Source organism: Coenobita brevimanus, chromosome 93, assembly GCF_032717465.1.
Source record: "Coenobita brevimanus isolate Jiangsu-jjx chromosome 93, ASM3271746v2, whole genome shotgun sequence".
NCBI lineage: Eukaryota > Metazoa > Arthropoda > Malacostraca > Decapoda > Coenobitidae > Coenobita > Coenobita brevimanus.
In genome coordinates, this window is record NC_137046.1 from 588,545 (window position 1) to 604,356 (window position 15,812).

At 41.6% G+C, this 15,812-nt stretch overlaps 1 non-coding gene across 1 annotated transcript; it reads right to left on the minus strand.

Annotated features, from left to right (window-relative positions):
- Positions 1 to 4,337: 4,337 nt before the first annotated feature.
- On the minus strand, positions 4,338 to 4,409 carry TRNAP-UGG (transfer RNA proline (anticodon UGG)). Its single transcript has one exon. It is a non-coding gene; the product is annotated as a tRNA-Pro (tRNA).
- Positions 4,410 to 15,812: the final 11,403 nt, after the last annotated feature.

Sequence of the window (15,812 nt, forward strand, 5' to 3'; positions counted from 1 at the left end):
TCTTTCCTAACTTAGATAACATCGCTCTGTGGTAGTTTGAATGAATAAAACATACGTCATCGGACTGAAGGGGTTAAGGAGTTTCTGACCCTGTCGAGTAACGATCCCTTACTCCACTAATCAATATGAGTCATCTACTGTTATTTTAACTCATATTACACATTCTAAGATTTTATGAGAAAGGCTTAGTTCTTGCAGTTTTTTATCCTGTTTTGACCTAATACATCTCATTCCTACCCAGCAAAGTCAATTCTAAGCTTTTTCTTGCACCACTCGAAAGCTGGCTAGTTTTGTCGTTATATCATATTACACCCTGAAACTAAACAACACAGCCTTTGGTTCTTAATCTTCCACTGATGAAGGTCGCTCAACTTCCATCTCTTCAGTAATTATATAAATTATTAAGCTTTGTTTATGCTTTCACCAACAAACTACTTCCAGTTTGTATTCTTACATGGTTTCCAAACCAACAAAATACTGCTACACAACCAGCACTGGAAAGAAAAGTACAGTGGACTGCTATCCGATTGTGTGTGTGATGGCAGGTCGGGGCAGGGATTTTATTAATCTGAATTTCGTGAAAACTGTGTTTGCTGTTCCTCCACAAAACCCAATGACATATCATAAATACACCCCGCTAATACCATCACTACAGTCCTGAATGTGACAGCCCTGACATGTACAGTATGGATGATGCGTGGAGGCTATGGATGAGTATTTGCGCCCAAGCAGTGACGTGAGAAGGTGATTAAGGAGGAGACTCCTCGACATTAAATAACACACTTTCTAGTCTACACCCAGACTCTGCAACATCAAAAAATTAATAAATAAATAAAATAAAAACTCTTACTGAGTTTTTCCTCCATATAATATCTTTACAATTCTTCAACTCGGAGAATTAATTATAATAGTCACAGTCTTCTCTTATACAACTAGCCTAAAAAAAAAAAAAAATGTTAGGTTTGTTGCTGCTTGCTTTCCTATGTACTCCCTTCATGACTTCATCCATCCCTTCCCCCTCCCCAACAGACTCCACCACGATACCATCTCCTGCAACTTACTATGAATGTTTGGACGTAAATGTCTATGAATAAATTATGCCTTTCCTGCCAATCAGTGAAATAACTGAAGGGGCTGTGGGCAAGGCGAGGCGGGATGTGCTGGCTGATGTTATGAGGAGGAGGAGGAGGAGGAGCCGAAAGGGGTAGAGATGAAGGAAGAAGTACCCTACCTGCCGGTTTACGGATGAATTTAATAATGAAGTAAATGTGTAAATCATAAGCAGAGATGAGGAAAATAATAGTGTGTGCTGGAGACGGGAAAGGAAAAAAAGGAGAGGTGTAGCGAGAAGCGTAATGTTACGTAATATGAAAGGAGAATAGGCAGTACTGAAGTTGAGAGAGGGGGTAGAGTGGGGGGGGGGGAGAGAAGACAGAGATAATCTACTTTGCATTGGAGATACTGGAGGTAGAGACAGAAGGGAAAGATGGAGAGGGTGAAGAAGTCGTCAATATTGATACAGCCAACAGAGGGTCGTGGCTGCAGTGCTCTCAAATTCAAGACACTGTTGACACACACATTACCTGTTCAGCTCCCGCCCCTGCCTCACCCCCTCCCACCTGCAACTCTTGTCCCTCGTGGCGACCATAGTGCATTACCATACTCTTACTTCCCAACCAGGCAAGTTACAGTCTTACGTTAAAATAAGACAAAATATCAGAAATTTATCAACATAATACTTCGAACACCACACAGACCACACTCACACATAAAACTTTACACACACAAACTTAACACATACGCCAGCCTAAATACATAGCAGATTAGCAACCCCTGCTTATACCGTATTCTTATATTATGTCAAGTTCATATATACATACGCTATATATGGTCGTCAAAAAAATGCCAAAGAGAAACAAACGACAGACTACAAAAATTACTGACAACATGGGCTGACAAACGTGGAGGAATATTAACCAGAAAAGGGGCAATATCTGACAATAAAGGGGAGAACTAAGCTAAAACAACGCAAACTAAAAGTACCTTATTAGATACGGGAGATCCATAGCCCCTCAGTTAGTATCCTTGGCGTGGTAAGGTGTGGATTTCCTGAAGCAGCTTAAGTATACGTAATGCACATCGCAACCAAACAATTGTTAGTGAAAGACTGACGGACTGAGTCACTCTGAGCTTTGCTTCCACATGAAAAATATAACTAACAACAGTGCAACAATACCAGTACTAATTAAAACATAAAAAAATAGCTTTAAAACAATGAAGTACTGGATGTGAGAATTAACTAAAAAGAAAGTGGAAACACCGAACACATACTGGAAAAAAAGTCAGTAGGAATGAAAAATATAACTAACTAGAGGCCATCCCAAGAAGGGAATCACACAAGCCGCGAGCCGATACATACTCGTATCTAGCGCAGCTCGGAATATGACCTTGACCTTGACCTACTTTCACCAATTTCGAACTCGTAGATTTTCATCCCTACTACACACCGGTAACATTTTGTGATGATATGTTGAGCAGCTGCGAAGTTACCGTGGTAACAGACACACAGACCTTGACCTACTATCGCCAGTTTCGAACTCGTAGGAGATTTCCATCCCTATACACACCTGTAAAAGTTTGTGACGATATTCTGAACGGTTGCGAAGATATCGTGCTAACAGACACACAGACAAACTGAAAACAATACCTGTAGGAGATTTTCAACCCTACTACAAACCTGTAAAATACTGTGATGATATCTTGAGCGGTTGCGAAATTATCGTGGTGACAGACACAGGGACTTTGACCTCCTTTCATCATATTCGAACTCGTGACTTTTTTTTTTTTTTTTTTTTCCCCCTACTACACACCTGTAAAATTTTGTGATGATATCTTGAGCGGTTGCGAAGTTATCGTGCTAACAGACACACACACACAGATAGACACACAGACAGACAAATTAAAAACAATACCAGCTCCGCTATCGCGGCTGATAACTAAAATAACAATAACACGAATAGAAAAATAAACCAGAAAACAAAGGCAAGAAAAAATAATAACAACCTAATGAAAAAACTAATTATGTTAAACTAAGTTTTTTTTTGGGGGGGAAATAAACTGGGGAGAGGAATCTGAAGGGTGTACAGCCAACGTGGTTGAAGCTGACATCTTCAATACAACTTTTCATGCATTAATTTTTAAGGCGTCTGGCTACAGATAGAATTTTTAACATTGTAACACTACTTTTACTTTTGCAAACGCCACACGAGTAAATTTATTCTTGTTAATGGATTATGAAAAACAAATAACAGTAGAACTCCTACTGTACCGCATAATAACATCTTTCTCTTCCTTTTTCTTTTTTAACTCTATCCAGACGGATATATTTGGCTAAGAGGAGACCCATCGTGGTGAGGGGGATAGAAAAATCACCATTAACTCCTTCAGTATTATGACGTCTTGTCTATTTCTTTTTCTTGGTGTGACCACAAAATACATTTAGGCCAAGAGAGACCCCTCCTAGAACAAAGAGTTTACTATATTTTTACCCTTGCCTGACAAAGTCAGAGGAGAGTGTTGTTATCACTGGGATCAATAGGTGTCTGTCTGTAGAGTTCGGCGGCAACGCGGCAGGGCGGCTGGCCGGGCGCAGAGATTTCGTTTCCGAGTCAGAACTCAGAAAGTATTCACTATAGAGTATTCACTATAAAATTGTGTCTTTTGACAGGTAGAACGCTGTCTTAAGTGTGTGTTTTTTTTTTTTTTAAGTAAATCTCCCCCCAAAAAAATTCAATGTGACCTGTGCAAGGACTCTCAAAGACCCAGGTTATGTGTCCTCAAGGTGTTCTCCTTACGCGCTTGGTTAGGTGTGCAGGGATTGGGGGGATATGTGCTTGGTCAGATGGAGAGTTGCAACAAGGTAGCGTTGCCTATGTTACTGACAGACGAGTTATTTTTGGGAAATACACTGCGGTACATAGAACAAATAAGAGGCCCACTGGCCCATAAGGAGATTACTAATATCTAACCAACGTGTGTGAGAATAGGACTGAAAAGAGAAAGGCTCTCCCCCACCCACCGTACCATCTGGCGTAAAAAGGAGGGCAGGGGACAGTGAAAACGGTAGAAAAACTTTGTCATTTAGAAACAACAAATATGGAGATAATTATAGCAGAGACAAAAGAGGAAAAATTATGCACTATGTAATCACTAATACATAAATATGAAAATTAAAAAAAGAATACACAATTACAAAAGGTTCTCATAGTTACGCAGTCATCCCACCGTCATTAGTATACACGTCACTCTTGAAATAAAGCACACTCAGTTAAAAATCCGGGCCTGTCCGGGATTTGAACCCGGGACCTCCTGCACCCAAAGCGGGAATCATACCCCTAGACCAACAGGCCGTACACAGCACAGGCGTTACCTAAGAACTGGTCACAGATCTAGATGAGAGAATAATTTAACTACAGCTCCACGGAGTAACACCAAACGCGACGAAATCGAAACCGAGATATTGGAGGATATAATAATTAATTGCAGACATGGCGCCTTCCGAGTTCCTCCATGAAGCGTCTCATATTATTTTCATGACAATGCTCCGACGGAGAAAAAATCGTTGTCTAACTTTAATTTTCTCGGCTAATCAATTCTTATCGTTCCTTCGGCGTTACTCCATGGACAGCCTCAGTTAAGCTACCACAGATAGACGAGGGGGAGCTTTTTCTTTACAGCAAGTTACTGTATAAAGGATGTTAACTGTACACCACTGAAAGGGAGGCGTCAGAGGCCAAATAATATACCGTACAATAACTAAAGGGGAAGCGTTTCATTCACAATCTGTCAGAATGTGAACCGTATGGAGATGGAATGGTTATCAGCATGAGGTAAGTGGAGATTTAGAAGAAAAAAAATAAGATCAAGAACCACGGGGAAAAATAAGAGAGAAAGCTTCTAGGTGAAAACATGACGAATGAATTAAGGAAAAGTCTGAGTTAATGGAAGAATGAACAAATGGATGAAAGGGAACAAATAATGTTATGTAAGAGAGGGGACACTACACATGCAAACTGGAGAACAGAATAGAGAGAGGAAGATCGAAAAGGAGAAGGAACAATAAAACAAAAGAGTTCGTGAGAGAGAGAGAGGGGGGGGGGCTTTGATGTGCTTTGTCGTGATAACCCTGGATGAAGTCTGGAATTAGGCATATGGAAACACACAGTCGTACCATTCCTCGTACTTACTATCTTGTGTGTGTGTGTGTGTGTGTGTGTGTGTGTGTGTGTGTGTGTGTGTGTGTGTGTGTGTGTGTGTGTGTGTGTGTGTCTCTCTCTCTCTCTCTCTCTCTCTCTCTCTCTCTCTCTCTCTCTCAAGACAGCTTAGGGCCGAGGCTAAGTATGGGAGGCAGAGGTCAAGAGCCAGGGGCTGGAGGTGAGCAGCTGCAGTATGTTAGCAATCTGATATGCTGGGTCAACTGGATTTGAAGAGGAGGAGGAGGAGGAGGAGAAGGAGGAGGAGAAGGAGGAGGTTAAAGAAGTACAGTGGAATATAAAATGCGAGAGAATAAATGAAAGAAAAAAATGTGTCAGGGAGATGCGAGCTGGTGGTAATGAAAAAATGTGACAAGCAAGGCGTCCAAGAATGATAAGATACTGACAGTGCTATTGCCCAATGCCACATCTTTAGAGTGGAGGCCTTAATTCCTCAGTGCATTATGTCTCTTATTTGTTCTGATCCCTGTTTTCCATGACATACCGTCTATTTAAGGCCACATATCTTTACCATGATATTGCAGTTGATCACGAATATTATACAAAAGGTAAAGGGTATAAATTAGTAAACGTATACGGTCAAAAGAACCGAAGAATTTTCCCTAAAAAATATTTGTAAAAATCTTTGAATCTGAACTTCCCTAAGATAGATCAGACCGCGATACACCACAAACAACCTTAATATATAATTTCGTTTGACCAAGGTTCCTGTTCTTATTCTTTTTTGGTTTCTTTTTCAGGAAACTGTAAGGGGAGTACAATGTTTTCCCACGTCTTTTTTTATTCTTTTTTAACTATATTTTCGTTACGACAGCGCACTGGTCATACTATGTTTGTGAATCTCAGGACTGACTTGTAACGGTAATTTACAAGACTCTTGCCTTAAGTCCCTACCTAAACAAGTCTATGGCTGGAAAATACCGCATTTTAGTGAAGTCTTTTATGTCTTCCCGTGCAGATTACAATCGATGAAATTACGGTTCAACCTCGCATTGGTGTTAGTGAATTTCTTTTGGAGATTATGAAAAATCTTGTGTTCCATTTTGCTATGTCGTGCAAGACTACCATGTCAGATTTCCTAAACGGCATGGTAGTCCTTATTACTCTATCCTGGCAGTTTGGAGTGAAGGGCCTGTCGAGGTGTGGGGGTGGGAGGATGGCCGTTACAGCAACTCTACTGTTTTATTACAACACAGTGTATCGACTAGGCCGGAGACGATGTTAATTTACGCATTAGTTTTTCATACATCAAACTCCACCTCGAGACTTTTCTTGTATCTCCAGTGAATACAACACTTGCTGTGACGGCTGCCGGATACACATGGCGTCAAGTCTACAATACTGTACTAGTATAAGGACTTTAGGGTAACATCAATAACCCCTCGCTGCCTGGGCCATTTTTTTTTTTCTTTCTTTCTTTAGCTTTTTCAAATCTTTCACGGCCTCTGTTTGCAATTCATCCTCGCCCCACTTTTCACTTGCAACAATTGCGACTTTGAAAGATTCACTTAAACCTGGCCCAGATTTTCATCAACTGCAACTTACATCACGTAGCTCATAGGCAGAATAAGATAATGAAATGGCTCTAAATCCTTTCCACACCACCTTTTCATGACTAGCATCATAATCTAGTTTTGATATAGTCACAACTGAGCACTGAAGATGTAAGGATGGTAATTTTTGGCCACGTTAAACTGAAGAAATTATAGTATGTGATGTGGCAGTCTGAGGTGTGGCAGTGTGTGTAATGATAATGTGAGATGTGACAGTTTGTGGTGTGGCAGCCTGGTGTTGAGTGTTAGGCGTGACAATTTGTACACAGAACACAAATAATATTAATAACAGAAGGTGTACTGGCCCACAAACATATTAATTTCAAATATTTACCCAACGTGTATGGTGTGGGTAAGTAAATGTTTAGTGCAGAAGTATGTGCTGTGACAGTCTAGTGCACCAGTGTGTGTGTTGTGATGTATTTTCCACAGAACAGCGACTTTTCTAACACTCTGTAGGCCTACTGTATATGCAACAAGATTCTTTAGCTCACCTACTACATTGATGTCTTATATATATTCCTGTTTCAGGTTGACGCTTTAGCTTTGCCTTGTAGAGAATTGAAATTGGTAGGGGTAAATAGCTTTTAGCATTCCCTATGGTGCATGTCTCTCCTGAAAGCATAATCATTAGTAGGCAGGTTGAGAAAGACGTCCTCGAATGGAAGAGTTTAATTCTTTGTGCCGATAATTCTTTCTTTAAAACACATCGTCAAAGTACAGTTGGTAATAATTAAATGATTATGAAAATGCACTCCGACTTTTCTCCGGCTGCTATTGTTTGTGAAGGTTGGTCTCGAGAAAAGGGCCACCTGACCTTTCTGTCATTACTCATTAACAACCTATCCTCACAAATGCTACTCTCCCTCACACACTCAATATTCTTGCCATCCACCTTTTTGTTTTCAATGTTCTTTTGTTATTTGTAATTCTGTTGTTTCCAAATCTTATCCAGTATTTCCTTACTTATTTAAAAAAAAAAAAAAATCATCAGCCATCAAACCTAGCCAAAATTACTGTTCCTTGGAAAATCTGAAATCGAGAAGGCACATGTCCACCACAAAGCTATGATCCAATCAAGTCTCTTGCCTCCTATTCAGCGCCTTCATATCCGTTTGGAAAATGATTTCTGTTTTTCCTCCATCAGTCTTTCACCATCCATTTTGTACCTCCACCTTTCGCTCTCGTTTTATGTTCTCTCATAATCCCATTCCAGGACGGCAAAAACAAAAAGAATCCATTAGGCATTAGTTTTGCATTGAGAGACACAGGTTACAATCGGTCGCTCATTGTCTGTGTAGTTTTCAATGCACCGCCAGACAAAAGGGCTAATGGATGTCGACTGCCCTATGTCTCCCCCCTCCCCTCCTTTTTGTCTCTCTATCCGCAACCTCCCTCCTCTCCTTCCCCTGCCTCCCCTCTCCTCCCACCTCCATGCCCTGTGTCTCCCTCCTCCTCTTCCTTTTGTTTCTCTCTCCCCAGCCTTCCTCCTCTCCCTCTCCTTCCCCTGTCTCCCTGCTCCTCCCCCCTCCACCACTGCCTCTTCGTTAGCCCTTCACCCACTTCCAAGTAACTCCGTACTCTCGTTCTCCCATTTCCTTAATATCATAACCTAACTAAACATAACCTAATATGTGATATACACCCTAACCTGCAATAATCTAATCAAACTAAAATTAACCTGATCAACTTAAGCCATCCTAACCACCCACCTTCATACGTCTCTAACTTTCATCTGTCTCACTCCAACTTACTGCAAGCTAAACAAACCAACATACCTTACCCTAACCAGACTAATTTAAGACAGTCTAATATAACCCGTCTTTACGCAGCTAAACTGAAGCAAACCTAGCTAGCCACCGTTAGCCGAATTATTAACCCACAACTGAACCATTCCTTACTACACAGACCGTATTTAACCAATTTAACTAACTTTAACCTTGGACCACACCACCAAGTCTCCCTTCACTTCCGTCTAAAAAAATTGAACAAAAAAAAATGCAGGACGTAATTTACCCATTCAATTACAGTTACACGGCTCAGTATAAATCATTATTACACTCAGCCTATCCATATCCGGTATCATAAATTACCCCGTGTTACCGTATATCAGTGCTATCTTATAACATCATAAAATGCCACGCTTTCCCATTACCAAATCCACATCAATATTACCTTAGAGTATTTAAATAATCTCTCTGAGCATGCGTGTACAATGGTCGTTTTACTTTAACTTGCCCCAAATTTTTATCCTTTTGTAGCCTATTTCTCGTAGCTCAGTGGCAGAATGACACTAGTGTGGCACTACGTCCTTTCCACAGCACCCCTTCATGACCTGCATATTAATTTGGCGTTTATCTCTTGTTACAACTCAGTGCTCAAGATGGGGAGATGGCAATTTTAGACCAAGTTAAAGTGAAACAGTATAATAAGCTACTCTAGTCTAGAATACCGTTGAACACTGTGTGCCTGCGAAGAGCATTGACGAAGGTTGTGAAACAACATATGCAAGGAAATCTGACATCTGAGGGAGGGGTTAAGTATCAATGTCATGGTGATAGATGCGTGTAGCATGTTCAGTGAATGTGTGGACAGACTTACAGCAGAGGCAAAGCAAGAGTGAAGCTGGAGAGAAGCTGGTGAGGAAATATACGAAAACCGATTATTAAAATCAAATGTATGTAACTGATGTTGTGTTAACTGCTAGTTGAGAACAGTCTTTGCAACCTGGCCAGAGTTGTATGTCTGGAAGCGGTAATACCTAAAAGTTGATGTCGATAAACTGTAAACCGATGGTTACTGAGAAAGAAGGTCATTTACAGTGACGTGGGAGTTACCGTACTGGAGAAAGAACGTAGGCTATTGTCCTGTCAGGTCGGCAGACAAAGTGGAATTTGTCATCATAAATTTGACAGTATCCGCCTCGTCACGCCATGACGGTCAGCTGCTTCGTGGGGATAAGAAGGGGATGGGATTAGGGCAGAGGAAGGGAGGTGGTGACTTGCCTTATGGGGTCACTGGTGGTGGTGGTGGTGGTGTATGTATTTTTGTAAATAAACTACTACTAACACTACTACTACTACTAATGCACTATTACTACTACTTGTACTACTACTACTAGGCCTACTATGTTCCATGTACAGCCGCCATCAGTAAAGTGCACACATAATGATAAGGGGGAAGAGGAAGTCAGAAGAAGCGCCTAATGTTACGGGGTCACTGGTGGTGGTGGTTGGTCTAAAATGCAATGCACACACCAGTAAAGTACACACATAAAGTTATCGTCTTACTTACTATTACCGCCACTCCGTCAACCTGCACTGAAAATCATAATGTCTCTCTGTTATCTAATCCTATAGTACCCCGACAAAAACACTGGGATCCAGAGCTTGACTATTTATTCCAGACATAAGGATATAATGTATTAAGAAATATTCATGTACCATTCTACTACCATTCTCAGTACTGCCACAACCACCATCATAACCTTCTTCACTCCATCATTACCATTACCCTCACCATCATCACCATTACCTCCACCATCATCATTATCCCCTTCCACTTTCCACCACCACCGCCACCACCATCAATTACCTTATTCTGGCATTAAAACCCCTACTGTCTCATCATTTTCCACTTATACATGTACTTTATAGCAGTACATGTGTAACTGGTAACAGCAGAAGTAAAAATTTTTGCTGAAGGTGATGAAGGTATTTTAATGACAGGAGAGAGAGAGAGAGAGAGAGAGAGAGAGGGGGGGGGAGTAAATATCGCAAGCCAAATCTGAGAAATCTTAAGTTTTTATTATTACTACCGCCAGACTATTTTGTTAGCGTTAGGAGAGGATTCCCGCCCATCAAAGGTTAAGAGGAGTCTACTGTACAATAACCTTTAAGAACGTTGAACTTCTTCAAACTTCATCACCATCTTACTTGTATAACGGAAAAACACTTTTATTCCGTGTAAGGGTGACTTCCATTCCTTTATGAATTACGTAGCGCTCTTGACTTTTCAGGCAGTGTGTGTGTGTGTGTGTGTGTGTGTGTGTGTGTGTGTGTGTGTGTGTGTGTGTGTGTGTGTGTGTGTGTGTGTGTGTGTGTGTGGAACTCACCACTACACCCCTCCAACCCCACACGCACCCTTTCCACGCTTCACCGCTCGTACGAGATAAGGCATGAAAAAAGTGTAGGTGAATTGAATATCTAACTGTAGGTCAGACACGAAAGGGTGGTGCTGTGAGAGTGAGAGGGTGGTGGTAGTGATGTGACGGGTGCCTCATATTTCATAGAAACATATTTAATGGTAAGACTCATACCACACACACACACACACACACACACACACACACACACACACACACACACACACACACACACACACACATTCTCAATGATAAGTGTAAGGAATTAAAACCTTCACTACAATAACACCTTAATGAGACTAACGCCAAACTATTTCACAGGAGACACCCCTCAGACTGAAGGAGTTAAAAACAGGAAACAATCTCGATCATTTTCCCCAGGGTGAGTTAGAAGAGACAGTCTCACATCTCATACGCGAGAGATCCTACCGAAGCTAAATTCGGTAGGCTACAATAAACCATAATACCGTCCTAGCAGTGATGTGCTCGACTGTTTGTACCGTAAATCCTATACGGTAAAGGAACAACAGGATGGGACAGTTTATTTTTACCAGGGTACCCAGCCGGCTCTCCGATCCCCCCCCTTATTATGACAGCAACAGATTTAAGAAGCCTACAGAGTTTCCAGGAAGAATGACAGTTAGTTTAACAATGACTAAAAACATACTGCTACCAGAATGTGGATCTATACTGTGGTTGGGATTAAAGAAGCCTAGGATTGACTGCCAAGATACAACGTGTTAATGTCTAGCCTTATACACTGCAGAAGATACTACTGCATAGAGAAAGGAGACGGGCGAAGGGATGGGGTGAAAGTAGGGACTAAGGGATAAGAAGGAAACGAGGTGAGTTGGTGAATGCAAGACTTCCTTCTCCGTTCCTCCTTCGCTAACCCTGTCCTTCGCTCCCTGCCTCCCTACAAATTAACCCAAGAGGTTATCCTAACCATTCCAATCGATCTCAATACCGTGCCCGCTCTGCACTGACCTACAAATGGGTATCAAAGGAGTAATGATATCTATTCTTGATTTTTTGGGTACCAGCGGTTATATAAAGGGAACAGACGAAAGGAAATGACTATAATTAAAGCCAACACAGTCTACTGAGAGAGAGAGAGAGAGAGAGAGAGAGAGAGAGAGAGAGAGAGAGAGAGAGAGAGAGAGATGTCATAATTATACAGGTACGAGATAAAAAGTGGGGAAGAGGTGGGGGAAGAAGCTAGGAGATACAAATAGGAGATCATAGGTTGAGAGATAAAGAAAAGGAAGAAAGATGAAGATGAAGGTCAGAAGGAAGACAGTAAGTCACTGGTAACACCACCAAACACTGATATGGAAATTGCCCTCAACATAATGAACATCCCTCTGATCAACCCGCCACCTCAACCTTCATCTTATTTGAGAGTTTGTCTGACTTTGGTGTATATTTATTCCCTTTATTTATAACTGTGGCTGAGTCTTATAATGTTTTACTTCTACTATATAGCAGAGATTTCTTTTTATGTGGATGCGTTTTACACCTCAGTTATATATGGGTTAAGTATGTAGCCTATACTGTACAAGCAGCTCAGTCTTACACGTGGGTGTGTCCTATAATCAGATACGTCTACAAGCCACTGCCCCTTAGCCTACTTGTGGGTGGGTTTTCTTTCCATTGCGTCTTTAGGCCACTGTAACATTGCAAATGCGTCCAATTTTCCAATGTCGTTACGGGTTCTGCTGCTGCGGTTTGTTTGTGGTTGCGTTTGACTTTCTGTATCATCATTAGCTTGACTAATATTAAGTGCTACATACAGAAAAATAATGCACAAGAATCCTACATCACTAACAGGTACGTGAAAGGACAATACCAACATTCCTTAAATCTATGATAGCTACTTACCGATATTATAGTAGTATAGTTGAACACAAGCCCAGAGCCTTCTTGGAAACTTAACACCTGATTATATTCGATGTGAAACAATGACAACCTGTTTTAAACGAAAGGTGTGTGTGTGTGTGTGTGTGTGTGTGTGTGTGTGTGTGTGTGTGTGTGTGTGTGTGTGTGTGTGTGTGTGTGTGTGTGTGTGTGTGTGTGTGTGTGTGTGTGTGTGTGTGTGTGTGTGTGTGTGTGTGTGTGCGTGCGTGCGTGCGTGTGCGTGCGTGCGTGCGTGTGTGTGTGTGTGTGTGTGTGTGTGTGTGTGAGAGAGAGAGAGAGAGAGAGAGAGAGAGAGAGAGAGAGAGAGAGAGAGAGAGACAGGAACGTAATACTGTACTCACCTAAATAACGACTGCACAATACATCTATGCTACTCATCTCCTTTCTTCTTGGGTGACTTTGTTCCTTTCTCATTCCTTCACTTCTTATCACCTTACATTTCTTCCACCATACCTCCTACCACCTCTCTACTCACTACCCTCACCATACACTCGCCATAACTAGTCTTCTCTTTTTTGTACCCTCAACCGCTACCATCATCGCCGGGTTCTTTAACTGCCCTTTATCTTGTTTTTGCCTTTCACGACCGTAAAACTGACTGAAAAGCCACGATAATATTCTTCCCCTAAACGAAGCTTATCGGGAATCAGGCAGTTGGTAGCGGCGTTAACAACTTCCCTACTGGAACCCTTGCTTAGTCAGGTAATTGTGATCCAGGGCGCCCCTACCCAGATATACTGGCACTTAAAGCTGCTGCACTCTTGCCTAATGGACAGTTTAAGGAGCTAGACGAAGGGGAAAAAGTGGGAAAGATGGATGCTAAAGGAAGAACCGAAATCTGATGAGGGATGGAGGAATGTGGGAAAGAATAGAAGTAGATGCTGAGGCTGATAATCAAATAGGGAAGAAACTACTGGGCACGAGTAAAATGTGGATGCGAAAAATAACCTGTTATCGTATATCACCAGTTTGCCTACCTTAATAATGTACTAATGAAAATAGTCGTGTAGTAATTGATGTGCCAGCAGGTTTAGTTTATGAGTGGCTTGCCTGGTGAACCTGGCATACTCAGGCGCAGCGTGACTCCGTCCCATTAATCACAAGCACTGATTAAGGTGTGTATCGGTGGTCACTTGTTAACCAGAGCCATATGCATCATAAGAGATACCCCGGTGAGGCTACTGCATCGCACCGCACCATACTGTACCATACTATATCCTACCATAATGTATTGCACTCTAGCATAACACATACTGCACCATATTGTAAAGTTGAGTACCATATCGAATCATATTGCACCATACCACACTACATCCTTCCCGACACCCCCCACACACCTCGCCCACCGTGCTATAAATAACAAACTTAAACATCTCAGTATAATGGATCAGATGAGATGTCCAGAGCGTGCGAATACATCAAGAGAGAGAGAGAGAGAGAGAGAGTTTATAACAACAACCACATCCCCACTCTACTCCAGCCTCACCCCCACCCCCGCACACTCCCTTACCTCCATCCCCACACGCACCCTTACGCTCACACCACCACTCCCATCCCCACCATCACCACTACCCTTATCCACACCATCGCCTCCATCCCCACCACCACCACAACCCTTATCCATACCCCTATCACCACCACAACCCATCTCCACACCTCCACCACCACCACAACCCTTACCAATACTCTCAACCCCACCCTCAATACCACACTCACTCGCAGTTTTACCCCCACCCCCACATCCACCACTATCCTAATCCACACCCTAATGCCCACCCCCACCCACAGCACCATCCTCATGCTGACCCTCACCCTCATCTTTCAGATATATATTCAATGACATCAAATTCTGAAGGGCTGTGGCGCCACGGAGAACTTTCATCTTGACCACCATGGATGTCATCATGTAAATGTTGATGGCTGTCATTATTGTTTAGTGAAGGTTATTAGACTGCAAGATAAAAGTAAGGATGCACATGTGTGGGATATTCACTGTGCCTTACTCCGATATAAACACACACACACACACACACACACACACACACACACACACAGTCATCAGCCAAAGGGAAACACACACATTACAGTACCCGGTATAATCTTGTTTTTGTCAGCTACTGGCATATAACCTATTCTGTTTTTTGATATATCAATAACCAGCCAAATACATACCGGTATGAAATTATGGGTCAATCAAACTTGCTAAAGGAAAACTGCATTAGGTACGAATAGCAAAAAATAACATACCGTTTACCGTGACAAACTATTCAGTTATGTTCATGCTACATACTTTTTTTTTTAAACCAAAAGACAGGTTTCACGAATTTCACGGGTTACTGAAGGCTATATCTTGCCCTTGTGCTTCGAGGAGGCTCTCCCAAACCTAATGAAATCGTCTAGAGAGCATTATTATTATGATGAATACGCGAAAGGGGTGAAGGAGTTAACGTTATACTCTTAGTACCTCCAGACAAATATATTCAACTTAGGAGAGACTTATCGAGCCGTAAGAAGTAGATATATCATGATTAAACCCTTCAATATATAATGCCTTCCCATGCAGAAAAAATCGTCTCGAGACACCTAGGATAAGGTAAGATATTTTACGTCATTCCACTGAATGGCATAAATGATGGGATGGAGTGGCAAATATATCAAAATTCATCTTTTTTATTACCAAGCAGAATTTGTCTAAATTATTTCTTAGAGTCATGCATCCTAATTTATGGACCCGTCTCTAGAAAGCGAGAATAAAATACACAATACGTCAACGACCTGAAGAGGTTAAGAGGTAAGGATGAAATGACAAATGTATGGAAACTCTACAAGACTATCTGATTCTGGATTAAATTCCCACCCAGAACTAATTATTAAATAATTACCTACAAAACTATGCTTTTCGATTTATGGAAGCTATTCTCTCCG